Raw genomic sequence first — 14006 nt, 5'->3', positions numbered from 1 at the left:
GACGTTAGGAACAAGAACAGAACCAACCCTCTCCCCAGAAACTTGCATCCAGAATATAATGTCGAAAGGAGAAAGGCAAGAGCTAAATCACTCTTGTAGGAAATAGAACAGCAGAACGAATTGGCAGCTGTAGTTGATGCAGCCTGGGTGAAAGGTAAAGAAGCATATACGGCAATTCTCTCAAATTATCAAGGCAAGGTGCAAGATGCTATCACTATTTTTACCAAGGACCCCAAGGTGGCGGAACAAGTGGCAATTGCTCTAGCCATCAGGAGTAATAAGTGGGCCTGCATTTACAGTGATTCGAAATCCGCTATAAAGTGTTTTGATAAACGCTACGTAGCTGGAGTTGCAGCTAAACTTTTTGAAAACATTGGGATTATGAGAACTGAAATTCGATGGTTTCCTGCGCAAATGGGAAAAGTTGACGAGACTCGGATAAACCTCAATGAGGTTGCTCATGGCTTGGCACGAGGGCTTGCTAACCGTGACAGTCACAACCGAGCCGTTCACCATCAAGCCAGGGAATCTAGAGATCATTTAATAACATACAATGACATTACCAAACACTACTATTTAGGATGCAGGCAATTCCCATTGCCACATTCTAAACTGAACAGGGCTCAGGCAGTCTCACTGCGCTTATTGCGAACAGGTACATATCCCGCACCATACACCATTAACAGAATATATCCAGAGAGGGAGATTAAGATGGACTGCAACGATTGTAATGGCATCATTGGAATGAGACATATGCTGGCGGGGTGCCCGCGATTCTCCCCAACCTCGTTGAAGAATGGACACAGTGGGAGAAACGGATTCAAAGCCCATTGTTTCAGGACAAACTAAGGGCCGTCCAGAGGGCCGATGATGTCGCTGAAAGGCTTGGCCTGACAGTGCCAACGTGGGAGCGGCCCGCCTTGACTTGAGAAGTCGAGCCCCCGGACCTCATTCCAATAAATGTTTTCACACACACACCAAATTTGAACTTGGTTTCAAGTGTACATATTTAACGTATAACGCTTTCCAGCACATGACAAGGTAGCCAGAAACAGCTCAATAACAAACCACGGGTGGCGACGCCATTTTGAAGTTACCGCACCTGCTTGCTCTGACGTCATTGATTTTGACAGTATCACTTAGGTCATTTTTATTTCTTTAGCGGTAAACATAGTCAGCATTCCATTATTAAGGAGCCTAACATTGAGCACAAGGGCATTGGTGAACGTTCGTCGAGACAGAGCGAAATACGAAAAACACGAAATACGAAAATAGGGGGAATACTTTGAAATACGTGACCTCTCAGTGATTTACTGGGGTTTACGATTCGACGCGCAATTCAGAAACTTTAACTTTGACCTTCATTTTCTCTTCTAATATTGAACTTGTCACTTCGAAATAAACACCAATAGTATTCTCAAAGAACGCATTGTTCCTCTAAACCGATTTAGTGTATTGCTTTAGTGTCCCTATAAGGAATATTTTGCAAAAAAATGTAATTATCCGACGTTCCTACATACAGTACGCGTAAGATTTCCAATTTTTATGCAAAATTTCATTTTTCTCGAATGTAGAGCTCATTGAGGACATTGGACAATGCTTACGCTAGGCTCGTCAAATACCTTTGAAAAGATGTTCAGCGCGTCTAAGCGTAAGTTGAACGCTTTATTTACCCTGCACAATTGTAGTTTTTGGTACTCGTAACCTGTAACGAAGCAATGGTTCTCTGCGATAAAGAATTGCTGCTGCGTTTGTTTCCAGAAGGGTGGCGGTAAATTTTCGTGAGCGTTTCATGTAACACCTCTAAGCGGATAAAAGGCATTGCTAAGCTATATTTGCATAGGTACTGCTTGAGCAATACCTTTCAGAATTTTCAGGCGCATAGCACCAAACACACCCCAAGCTTTAAATATACACTCCGTCAATCACCTTGTTCTCTTAGGAGGCCGTGAAACATGCATATAACAATTTCCAGCGCTAATAGCCCTACTAACGGCTCTGCTGTAAGACATCACTACACCATGTATCACGAAAGCATATTTGCACGAAATCATAATTTGCATTGATGTGTCTGACACACCAATGTAAATTACGCTTTTCGTTAACGTTCCAACATCCATAGTGATCTTGCTCTTACTGCATTTACAGACGCACTGTGTGCCATTTGTGAAACAGCAACCTATATCTCGTAGACCTCAATCCGGAATTTCGCACCCTTGATAATCTGAAACACAAAATTTAAATTCATGAGTCACTTATTCTTACAGAAGTCAATTTTTTGTGCAGATTTGACCAAGTTAACAAAGAACATCATATTGTTTCTCAAGATTTCTTGAACTAAGATGTGCGTAAATATTTATATTGATTAAAATATTCGAAATTTTGCATATAACTACTGTAAGTGCTTGGGATGCTTTTTGGCAATATAAATGCTCTCTCTTTTTAAGCTGGAGTATAAAAACTCCTGTTCTCAAACCAAAGCAATATATGCAATTGGTTGTTAACGCAAATTTAGTTTCCTTCTAAAAACGCACTAGCTCACCAATGGGTACAAGAATGCGTTGCAGTCAGTCAGGAAGCTCTCATTATGTCACACAACGAAATTACTGTCGCCTCCTGATTGGAGAGGAGATGGGGAGGCAGAATAGATATTGTAGCTAACTGCGTTTGCATCGCTTGTTTCAGACCATACGAGAGGGCCCCTCAAGGACTTATTTCTCGTGGGAATATGTCCTTCGTTGTTTTTTTTTGTGTTTGTTTAAGAGTAAATCATTAGAGAACGCCAAAAATTTCCCACGATCGCCATGCTGACTGCTTTCCCTGGAGCCGTTTCAAGGGTGCTGCAAAGTAACCTATCTCAGATTTGGTCGCAATGCTCACTACTACGTGACCTATTATATGTGGCCGACATTCGTTATTCCTTATCACGATAAGGGACAGATATTTCAATCCTTAAGCTGAGAAATAATATGCGTCAAAACTTTCTAATCAACGTTGCCCTTGGCCGCCACCTCGCCTCCCCCCAAAAAAATGAATGCAGGAAAGAACGCCCGGGTTACTACAGAGTCTAGTGCAGGGCAACTTCGTCTTCCTGGTAGTAGTATCAATTCACTATTCTATTACAATGGACCACGAATAGAACCGCATTATAGCAGCTACACACATATGACGGTGTTAGATCGGAATTTAACTGCTGTTTTTTGACATAATCAGTTAAACAAATTCTCAGTATTGCCTGAAAAGCGAAGCATTGACAGTGATAACAAGGTTTACGGTGGTCCTTGGCTCTTCTGACGGTGTTTTAAATGAGCATGGCTGCGAGGGTTGCGCCCTGGCCGCTGCCAGACGTCTCACGACGCTCACGTTATGAGGAGCGTCACTGGTGTGGAAGGCATCGCGCCTCGACCTCCAGGAAACGGTCAGCCTTAATCAGCGCCCCATAAATTGCTACGTAACGTAAGCTTGACGTGTATTGCCCGTCCCGCTCAGAGCAGTGTTTACACGCAGCTTCTCAGCAGGAACGCTGGTGTTTTCATGCACGGTGCTATAAGTTTCACATCGTGCACGGAGATACATATTGAAACGTGTACTTGTTTATCTTTATCGGGCGACATGTACGACCATCTAACAAATGTTATCGCACAGCGCAGGACGCGCCTGCCTGTATCGGAAGTTTCTGGGATGTTATCGATAGTTCCATCCGCCGTCTGTGACCAAAACTTGCGTAATCGGATTGCATGTATGCGCGACTTGAATAGTGTAGAACTTTGTGGAAGACACGCGGGTCCCGCGATTAGTCTGGAACGTTCGACGATTGATGTGTAAAAGCCGACGCGTTTGACCCGTAGATCAGATTTTCAACGATCGCCGACTGTGTTGGCCGCTGTCGCCGTTCTTTGAGTGTAGCCTGTTTTTGAGGGCACAAGCGCGCCCAATAAAACGCTAATTTCGTCTTTCTCAGTTTGGCTGCTTTCTTAACCGCCACTACCACGTTACATGTGGTGGAGGTGCTTGTGCGTTCATGTACCGAACGCCCCTGCAAAGCCGTGATCCAAACCCGAAGCCCGAGGACAAAACCAGCATCGCCCAAGACCAGCGTGCTTGCCGCAGACTGCAAGGGCTGCCCCGAGAGCACGGACTTCAACCTGAGACGACAAATGAGATCGTTGCCAAGACAACCTCAGTGGCTGGCCCAGCGTCCCCCGTTATCCTGCAACATCCTCGAGACCCACCGATCTTCCATGGAGCAGCTGCTAAAGACCCGGAATCCTGGCTGGACACCTACGAACGAATCGCGACTTTCAACAACCGGGACTCCGACGACAAGCTGCGGCATGTATACTTTGCCTTAGCAGACGCCGCCAGAACGTGGTTTAAGAACCGGGAGTCGACCTTGACCACATGGGACCTGTTCTGTCGCTTCTTCCTGCGCACATTTACGAGCGTCTTGCGCAAGGAAAGGGCCGAAGCCATGCTCGGCGCCCGAGGGCAGCTACCTGACGAGAACTTTGCCATCTTCACGGAAAAAGTGAACCGTCTGTTCCGCAACGCCGACCCAGATATGCCCGAGGAGAAGAAAATTCGCCTTCTCATGCGTGGTGTGAAGGAAGAACTTTTCGGCGCAATGATACGAAGCCCACCGAAGACCGTAGAAGAGTCCCTTCGGGACGCCACCAGCATCGAAAAGACACTCGAAATGCGGAACCGGCAATGCAACCGCCGCACGAACTCTACCAACTACACAGGAATTCAATCACTGGCCGGCGACGATCTGCGCGAGACTATCAGAGCGGTCGTATGGGAAGAGCTGCAGAAGTTGTACCCCAGGTCGCAGACTCAAGTACCTCAAACGGCAAAATCGTCAAAAATGATCTTGTGCGAACCCTTGCAGTTTCTTAGGTGCAACCTGAATCACCACAGCCGCAGCCGGAAGCGATGACATATGCCGCCGTCGGACGGTGTCAAGGTGCCCCTCCGTGACCGCGCAAGGGCCCTCCAACGCCACAATTCCGTTGTGCGCCGCCGCCGCCAGCACGCCTACCCTTCGCCCAGCGCACCTACGCGAGAAAGACAGACATTTTGGCCAGCCCCCGTCCTCCACCCGCTCTGCTATCACTGAGGAGAAGCCGGCCATGTGTACCGGCGATGCCCATACCGGGAGATGGGAATGCGAGGTCTTGCTGTTAACGCGCCGCGCCCGCAGATTGGCGAACGACCTCGTGATATAGTCGACTACCTCGCCGTCACTCAGTGGAGCCCTCGACGACCATCCCTTTCGCCGTCACGAGGCCGCTACCTGTCGCCGCAGCGCGGACCATACAGCAGCCCAGCCCGAGGCCGCTCAGCGAGCCCATATCCCGAAAACTAAAAGCAGCAACCGATGGAGGTGCGGTTGCTGTTCGTCGAACTGACGAAGATCCTCCGCCGCCGACGAAGACGACGAAGAGACCATCTGGACGACATAATAACGACACGCCGCCGTCCCGACGAAGTCAAGAAGCCAAGACTACACCAACGAAAGACGACTTGACGACGCGATGTTTCAGCTTCAGTTCAATACGACGCAACCATGATCCGACGCCAAGACCTAACTACAACGCCAGAAAAAGAACCACCGACCTCGACATGCTTTTCCACTTCCACGCAGTTACCGCCTTAGTAGACACAGGAGCCAATTACTCCGTCACGAGTGGACCCATCGCCGCTCAGTTGACGAAAGTTAAGACTGCATGAAAAGGACATCAAAGTCGGACCGCTGGAGGACACGTCATTACACCGACTGCAATCTGCACGTCAAGAATTACCGTTCATGACCGGATTTACCCTGCCACCTTCGTTATCCTCCAACAGTGTTAACGAGACGTCATTCTCGGCATGGACTTTCTGAATCAACACGGGGCAATCATCGACCTGAAGTCGAAATTGATAACGCTGTCGCAAGATCAAGCGATACCACCGGAGAGCTCTCGTAGTCACCACGCCTTAGGCATGCTTGAAAATCAAGTCTGCATCCCGCCGCACTCCAGCATTGTTATTTCCGTCGGCACCAAAACACTTGACGACGTAGAAGGTGTCATCGATGGTGACCAAGGTCTATTGGTAGACCGTGAAATTTGTGTCGCAAGAGGGATCGCCCGACTGCGCGAAGGAAACACGAAAGTGTTGCCGACAAATTTCAGCCAGGAGTTCAAGCACATCAACAAGGGCACGGCGATCGCATACATCGAGGAAAAGCTGCAGACCAGCAATGTGTTTGTACTCTCGGATTCTGCCGCATCTACCCTGAAGGCCGTAGTTCCCGAGCCAGACTTCGACATAAATCCAAGTCTCCCCGTGAATAAGTAGCAACAGCTAGAAGCCTGCTTCGACGATAGAAAGACTGCCTTTCGACGTCATCAAAAATTCGACAGACACTGGTCGCAAAACATCGCATAATAACCGAAGAGCGCGCTCGACCACACCGCCAGAACCCTTACCGAGTTTCGACGCGATAACGCGAAGCGATAAGACAAGAAGACGAAATGCTGCGCGATTACATCATCCAGCCGTCGAAAAGCCCCTGGGCATCTCCTGTGGTCCTGGTGAAGAAAGAGCCCAGAACCCTACGTTTCTGCGTCGAATAGCGTCGTCTGAACAAGATCACGAAGAAGGACTTATACCCCCTCCCATGGGTAGACGACGCACTGGATCGACTGTGCAACGCTAACTACTTCTCGTCGATGGACCTGAAGTCTGACTATTGGCCAATAGAAGTAGACGAAGAGATCGCCAAAAGACCGCGTTCATCACCCCAGACGGCCTCTACGGTTTCAAGGTTATGCCATTTGGACTGTTCTCGGCACTTGCAACGTTCCAGCCCGTGATGCACACGGTTTTAGCAGGATTAAAGTGGAAGACCTGTCTCATTTACTTGGATGACATCGTTGTGTTCGCCAGAAATTTCGACGATCACCTTAGGCGGCTCGCAACAGTACTAGAGGCCTGCAGGTCCTCAGGGCTTACTCTGAAGCCGGAAAAGTGCCGCTTTGCTTACGATGAGCTTCTGTTCCTAGGCCACGTCATCAGCAATCTGGAGTACGCCCCGACCCGCAGCAAGCAGGTGCCATCGCAAAGTTCCCGCAGTCCATCGACAAGAAGGCAGTGCGTAGATTCCTTGTCATGTGTGCCTACTACTGGTGCTTTGTCAAGTACTTTTCCCGCATCGTTGAGCCGCTAACGCGTCTAACCAAATCTGATTTCGAGTTAAAGTGGCAAACGCCGCAGGCCGACGCAGCTAAAGAAATAAACGACGCATGCAGTCGCCGCCGGTACTTGCACATTTCGACGAGGACGCCGATGTCGAAATCCACACTGACGCCAGTAGCCTAGGCCTCGGTGCCTCACTAGTCCAGAAGAAAGACGGACACGAACGGGTAATATCTTATTCTAGCCGGTCGCTGTCAAAAGCAGAAGGCAATAATTCTACAGCCGAAAAGGAATGCCTCGCCATCATTTGGACTACCGCAAAATTCCGCCCTTACCTATATGGGAGGCCATTAAAAGTCGTCAGCGACCAACACGCGTTGTGTTGGCTAGTTAACTTAAAGGATCCTTCAGGACGACTGGCGCAGTGGAGCCTCAGACTACAAGAATACGATATCACTGTAACCTACAAGTCCGGACGAAAACACTCAGGTGCCCATTGCCTATCACGCGCCCCCATTGAACCACCGCCGCAAGATGTCGAGGATGACGACGCCTTCCTTGGAATAATAAGCGCGAATTATAAGCCGGAGCTAACAAGCCTCGTCGAGTGTTTGGAATGGCACACCGACATTGCCCCTAGGGCATTTAAGCGCGGATTGTCTTCGTTCACGCTTCAAAACAAGCTACTCGTGAAGAAGAACTTCTTACCAGTCCGTGCCAACTACCTTCTTTTTGTTCCGTCGGAGCTGCGTCCAGAAGTACTGCACACCCTACATTATGATCCGACTGCTGGGCACCTCGGTTTCTCCCGGACGCCATCAAAGATACAAGAAAGATATTACTGGCCGCGCCTAACCGCCGATGTCGCCCGTTACGTCAAGACATGCCGAGACTGTCAGCGGCGCAAGACACCATCGACAAGGCCAGCGGGATTACTACAGCCGATCAAGCCTCCTTACCGACCTTTTCAGCAGATCGGGATGGACTTGTTGGGACCGTTTGCGGCATCAACTTCCGGAAATAAGTGGATCGTTGTGGCGACGGACTATCTCACCCGCTTCGCTGAAACTAAAGCTCTACGGAAAGGAAGCGCAGTCGAAGTGGCGAAATTTTTCGTCGAGAACATCCTGCTGCGACGTGGGGCTCCAGAAGTCCTCATCACCAACAGAGGAACTGCATTTACAGCAGAGATCACCCAAGCGATTCCGCAATACAGCCAGACAAGCCACAGCAGGACAATTGCCTACCACCCGCAGACGAATGGTCTCACGGAGCGCCTGAACAAGATCCTCGCTGACGTGCTAGCAATGTACGTCGACGTCGAGCACAAGAAGTGGGACGCGGTCCTGCCGTATGTAACGTTTGCTTACAACACGGCGGTGCAAGAAACAACACATAACGCCATTTAAGCTGGTTTACGGCAGGAACCCGGCGACGACGCTCAACGCCATGCTGCCCCACGTCACTGACGAAGAGAATGTTGACGTCGCTAGCTATATCCAGGGCGCGGAAGAAGCCCGACAGCTCGCCCGCCTGCGGATCAAGAACCAACAGAGGACCGACACTACAACCTCCGGCGACGCTTCGCCGAGTACAAGCCCGGCAACCGTGTTTGAGTTTGGACCCTGATACGCCGACGAGAACTGAGTGAGAAGCTATTGCGACGCTATTTCGAACCCTACAAGGTGATTCGACGTATTAGCACGCTGGACTATGAGGTCGTGTCAGACGGGATTTTCCAATCACGGCTGCGCCGCGCACGATCGGCAGTGTTCCACGTGGTGCGTCTGAAACGCTTTTACGGACGCTGACGAACTTCCTTAATTTGTTGTTTTCTTTTCTACGGGTGTCTTTTTTTATTACTTTCGTTTGTATGCATTATCGCGTCGACGCTTTCTAAGAGGGGGATATGACAGGTGTACTTGTTTGTCTTTATTGCGCGACATGTACGACCATCTAACAAATGTTTTCGCGCAGCGCAGGACGTGCCTGCATGTATCGGAAGTTTCTGGAATGTTATCTATATTTCCATCCGCTGTCTGTCACCAAACGTTGTGTAATCTGATTGCATGTATGTGCGACGCGAATAGTGTAGAACATTGTGGAACACACGCGGGTCCCAGCGATTAATCTGGAATATTCAGCGATTGATGTGTAAAAGCCGACGCATAGATCAGATTTTCGACGGTCGCCGACTGTGTTCGCCGCTGTCGCCGTTCTTTGAGTGTAGCTTGTTTTCGAGGGCACAAGTTCACCGAATGAAACGCTAATTTTGTCTTTCCTAGGACGGCTGCTTTCTTAACCGCCATTACCACGTAACAATATATTTTCGAAAATTACACTCTCGGCAACAATGAATTGCAGACCCTGATGTTCGATAATATGTTATTTGCGCCAAAATGAACAAAACAATTAAACAATCACAAAGAAATAAAAGTTTCAATGTAACCTGTATTTAGTTGTGTACTTACCGGTATAAAGTGCTGTTCCATATACACAAAAAAGCGAGGCAAGCAGGATACCAGCGAAAGGTATGTGCATTCCTGCCATATCAACCTGTGAAATGCTTTTGTAAGTTAAATGAGCTCATCTTTCATTTAACAGCAATTGTTTATGGCTCCTGAATTGAATTTGCAACGTTACAATTGTGCATACTTCCGCGTACCAAAGTTTATGCGAACACGTGTACCTATCCTACAACAGATTTACACTGCGCATCATATTCGGTAGTTACTAATGAAAATGTCCGCATGCCAGATACCTCTTGGAGGTACATATTTTGGGGAAGTTACTTACCCAACTCTGTTGGACCATTTTTCTGCAAGGCTGAAAGCTGAAAGCGTAGTTAGGACCATCCGAACGCAATACTACCTTATACATACGTTATTATTTTCCTGGGAAGAGGAACAGCTTGCAGAAACCTGACAAATACTTCATACATATAAAACGCCTGATTGGGTGGTTGAGGTATTCAGGAGAATGTGACTGCACTTTTTGCTTATGTCAATAAAGCAGTATGAAACATTAGGGAACCGGAACAATCGAAAACCGACGTCCTAAATTTATAAAGAATATTTAGGTCGAGCTAAAGCACTCTCATACACGTTGTTCGCATATTTAATTACCTTTCCTCGTTAATATTAAACCATTCTTTCGCACGTTAACCTTACTAGAAATCTTAAAAATTTTGCTGACAATTTAGCTGCGTAAGAACGTAATCGTTACACTTCCCGACGCTGTTTAACAGCTCGTGGATACCTTTCCCCAGTTTTCTGTAGGCCACCTGCATCTATATTTATATATAAAATAAATAATTAATAAATACCTTACCACATTGAAGACGATGAGCAAAAGGATAAAGTAAAAACGGGAGCCAATGTTTCGACAAGTGGACTACTTCTTTTAATTGCGGCATATGCTTTGGAAAAGAAGGCGTTTTACAAGACACGTACACTTGTTGAAACTTTGGCTCCTGATTTTACCCTGTTTTCCTTTTGCTCATCGTCTAGACTTTTCATCTCCTGCTTTCCCCGTGTTTCCCCACAATATAGATGGTGTAAATGAATAAAGTCCAACGTCTACCCAACTACGAGTGTGACATTAGGCATATAAAGAAATCGCATTTGCTTAACCGCTAGTGCAAGACATCAGGGGGCTTACCACCACAGCAGACAGAGAAACACTCCTCTCTGGAGCTAACAAATTCGAATGTAACGAGAAGAACGCAGGCAGATGTTTGCGTTGTTCACTAAAGCACCTGTGCTGCATTGAAGAATAGAAAGCGAACTGTCTTGATTTTCTCCTTTTATAGAAGCAGCTGCAATGATGAGAGTGCTACGCTTCATAGCTCAAGCGAAGCAGTAACGACAGCTCTGTTAGAAAACTGTTACAAAATATTGTATATAGAGAGTCTAGTTGTAGTTCGCCACCACTTACACCTCGTATTTTCAAAAACGAGGCTTTCGGCGCTCTTCATTAAATACTGGAATCCATTAGGAAGGAATAGTTCACTTATTTAGCTTCCATGTTCCTTTGGCTTAATTAGGGAACCGTTCTGTTATGAAATTAAACTCAATTCTTACAAATGGTTTTCTGCGCCGTCCTTATAAATTAAACCTAGTCTCTCAGAATATTGTTATGGAAGGGTGAAAGAAGGGAGAGAAGAAGAAGAAGAAGATCGTGAGACACTGGCTGGTGCGTGCTGTTACTAGTCAGCCATATTAGCCCAATCGACTCTGCTTGTATATACATTTTAAATATAGCTTTATACTCCCAAAATCACCGTAACATATTGGTTGGACGTGCGGGCTACCACGGCTGGAAACGGAGCTCCCCAGTGGACGTCGCATCATCGTTCTCAACATTAATGACGGTGGGCACTTGGGTTCAACGTTGTTGCCGCCTCTAACGTCACCATCGCACGCTACGTCGCTGTCCCCTTCGGTTGTGGCTGTGCAACCCGAGATCTCGGAACTTTCTTCAGGACTGATAGCGCCGACGTTGAAGAGTGTGCGGCTGTGTACGAACGTGAGAGTGGAATCCATAGATGCGACATTACACCTATGCTAGCTAACTTGTTGTTCTTCCTAAGAGGCACGGCAAAGGTGTGGTTCGAAAATCATGAAGAGGAGCTGATCAGCTGGGTCCAAGGTAAAAAAAAAAGTTAACAGAGTTGCTTGGCAAATCAGCCGGCCGTAAAATTGCCCCAAAGCAGGAACTGGCCTCTCGGGCCCAGTCCCCCACAGAGTACCCTGTTTCGTACTTGCAGGATGTGTTCGTGCTTTGTCTTAAAGGCGATCAGGACATGACAGAAGCTGCGAAGGTAGGGCGTGGGCTAAACGGTATTGTTGACGACGCCTTTAATCTCCTGATGTTCTAAAGCTTCTCTACGGTTGATGCTATCATCAAAGAGTGACGACATTTCGAGCAGGCGAAAAGCCGACGCTTCCTGCACCCATTCACCAGACTTTCCAATACTGCCGCAACCTCGACGTGTGATGAGCCCGCGCAGCAGCATGCGTCGCCCTCAGAGGATGTGGTGCGAATCGTTATACGTGTAGTAGCCGCGGTGGCGCCTGCAGCTTTCACTTCGCGTCGCCCTGATGCTACCCCTTTTTCAGTTCCCCTCGTGCAGGCCATTGTTCGACAGGAACTTGAAAACTTTAGCCTACATTCTGTCTGTGCTGTCACCAACCCCAGAGTCAACTCTTCTCTCAGCGTTATCGGAACCCGCCTGAGTGGAGCACCGCGGACGACCTGCCGATATGTTTCACCTGTCGCCGTATTGGTCATGTCGCCCGATACTGTCGCAACTCGTGGCCCTGAACACGTCGCACGCCGACTAGCCTGAGTCGTTTTATTAGAAATGTCCGCAATGTTTCGCCCACCGCCGAGTCTACCCACAACTCTGCTAGGAACACGTGGTACAGTCGCTCACCATCGCCGCGCGGACACCAGTCTCGTTCACCGGAAACATCTCGCCCATCTTGCCGCTCGCCGCAGCCACGTCGCCTTTCGTCCGCTGAGGCTTTTGACCACACCCTTTCGGAAAACTAATAACCCTGTTACACGGGAAGGTTTAATGTCATTCTCATCGAATGACATTTGTAACATAGAATGCCATTCGGTCTCGTGTGGTGCTACACAGTAAAATGTAATGGCCTTCGCAAATGATAGCAATCACAATCTGGAACATAATTTCTTTCGGGTCCGCAGCCGCTGCCTCTGTACCCATGGCACCGCACGTCAAACACCGACGAACCACCACGACAGTACACAACACCACTGCTGCCGTTACTAAAAAAACATTCAATATGGCTGACCGCCACGACAGAGTCCTAATACAAAGAGTAATAGTGCTTGACCACAGCCTGTGGTGAAAATATCATGGCGGCAAAAATAATTGTTCCGTTTTAAAAGTGTAAAAAAATTATCTTCTGACTTTGCTGATGCACGCGCTATTTTTTCGCGTTGCGTGTCGCTGTTGTCAATCTGTGGTCAATGTTGTACATTCGGTTCAAAATTCAATGCGAATGAGCTCCCCTAACTCATTTAATGGCAAATATCGTTCCCTTCGAACGACATTAAATTTTCCCGTGTAAATCCCGTTGAGTGGGAATATATGCGAGTGCAATTCGATTCGAACGGCATAAAATCTTCCCGTGTGAGAGGGGTATGAGAAATGCAGCCCTCGGAGTTGGCACTTTATCGCCCACTAGTGCAGCAAGTCATCTGTCTATGCCCGCATAGAGAAGTATAATTGACGTTAACATAGACGGCTTACCTGGTCAAGCACTCGTCTACACTGTAGCCCACGTATCTGGGGTGAGCGCGAGCCGACCTCCTCACCGCAGTAGCCAAGAAGGTCCTCACCCGAGCAGCTGCCCTAGTGCTTCGTGTTACCGCGGCGGCGTGGTGGTTGTACTTGGAATGTGTACTGCGCGTATAAGTATAGCCGACCGCCTTACTTGTGCTATATTTACTGTGATCGACAACTGCCCTCCCGACATTATCCTTGGATTGGACTTTTTATCCCATCATTCCGCTCTCATCGACTGTGCAACCGGCGTTCTTCAGTTGGAACTGTCTTAAGTCGCCGATGCTCCGAGCACCGCTCCACCACATTTGTGTTCACTTGAAGATGTGCCTCAATCACCTGAGGATGTCAATTAGGTCGCTTTCACCGCACAGCCACAGATTCCCGACAGTGAATATGTCCTACGCTCCATCATTGACGGGCTTTTGAAGCGGAACGTTGCTCTTCCGCATACGCTGTTAACGATTACTAATATCAACGTCGTCCTCCCGTTTCGGAATTTATG

General features: G+C 48.0%; 1 long non-coding RNA gene across 1 annotated transcript; it reads right to left on the bottom strand.

Moving 5' to 3' along the window:
* Nucleotides 1-2143: 2143 nt before the first annotated feature.
* Nucleotides 2144-10935, bottom strand: LOC142587088 (uncharacterized). The gene is made up of 3 exons (XR_012829353.1): nt 10846-10935; nt 9657-9741; nt 2144-2224 (listed from the first exon to the last, which is right to left on the bottom strand). It is a non-coding gene; the product is annotated as an uncharacterized LOC142587088 (long non-coding RNA).
* Nucleotides 10936-14006: the final 3071 nt, after the last annotated feature.

The sequence above is a fragment of the Dermacentor variabilis genome, chromosome 7 (genome assembly GCF_050947875.1).
Source record: "Dermacentor variabilis isolate Ectoservices chromosome 7, ASM5094787v1, whole genome shotgun sequence".
NCBI classification, from domain to species: domain Eukaryota; kingdom Metazoa; phylum Arthropoda; class Arachnida; order Ixodida; family Ixodidae; genus Dermacentor; species Dermacentor variabilis.
This window is presented reverse-complemented; position numbering and strand designations above follow the sequence as displayed.